The following is a 1,105-nucleotide window of genomic DNA, read 5'->3' on the forward strand; positions in this document are numbered from 1 at the left end:
AAATAGAAGATTTGAGAAATATAAAGGTAAATTAAAGGAGAAATAATAGAATAAGAACGAGAAATAGAGCGATTTATGATCTGAATGTTATTCTTTTTAGAAGAAAGATATGTAAATCTTAAACACATGACAATCTGTTATTTATTTAATTTTATATATTATCTATTTTTAGATCGGTTAATAACGTAATGTTTATTTTATTATTACATAATGAGATAGTTAACTTTGAGAAATAATTAATTCAAAGATAGGAGACAATAAAATGTTTTGTGACTAAAAGAACAAATGAATTTATTTAAAATTACAATACTTTAGGAATTCGTGCCCGATGATATATATGTCGTATTGTAATTATAGAAAAGAAATTAATGAAAAAACGGATCTCCGCAGTCTCGTTTGCACATCAGTGAGCTATCCGGGCTGTCAACGCGGTCAGACACGCAAGGTGCCCCTTGCGGCTCGTGTTTCGACACAAAAGTTTCCATCGCGCTTCGCGTGTTCGGAAGTTCTCGCAAGCCGGGAAGAAAGCATTCCCGCGCGAGAGGAAGAGAGGTTTGTCCCTCGGAGAGTCATGTGCGAGACAACGTCAGATGGAAAACGGTGGTGGGTCACGGTACAGTAACGTGTACTGTTAAAGAGCACGCAACAACGAGCGTATTCGCGGGCGCGAATCTGTTGCACGCACCCGTTTGCCTCTGTGTCGCCGGTTTCCTGTTCCTCCCTCTACGTCTTTTGCATTTATGCCCTTTTATATGCTCTCTCGCGAGATATTAATAGGATGCGTGCCGGCCAGGCACGCATGCGACTGGGCACGAGCCTCGTATAACACACCTTTCGCGAAATTAGCAATCGTAGATCTTGTCTCATAAACGATCTTTAGTCATGTATTCTCAGTTCAGTATGTAATATACTTAACAAACAGAAAAGTTCTTTCCAATGATAGGGATTGTATCCATTTGAGATCTTCAAGTAGATTTTTCAAAAGTTCTCACAAATTGATTAACAAGAAAAGTCTATTGATATACATTTTAGATTTTTATACAAGTTTTAATTACTATATGTTGTAAATATCAAGGAAAGTATAATAAATCCTCTCTCTCTCTCT

Source organism: Atta cephalotes, assembly GCF_000143395.1.
Source record: "Atta cephalotes unplaced genomic scaffold scaffold00012, whole genome shotgun sequence".
Taxonomy (NCBI): domain Eukaryota; kingdom Metazoa; phylum Arthropoda; class Insecta; order Hymenoptera; family Formicidae; genus Atta; species Atta cephalotes.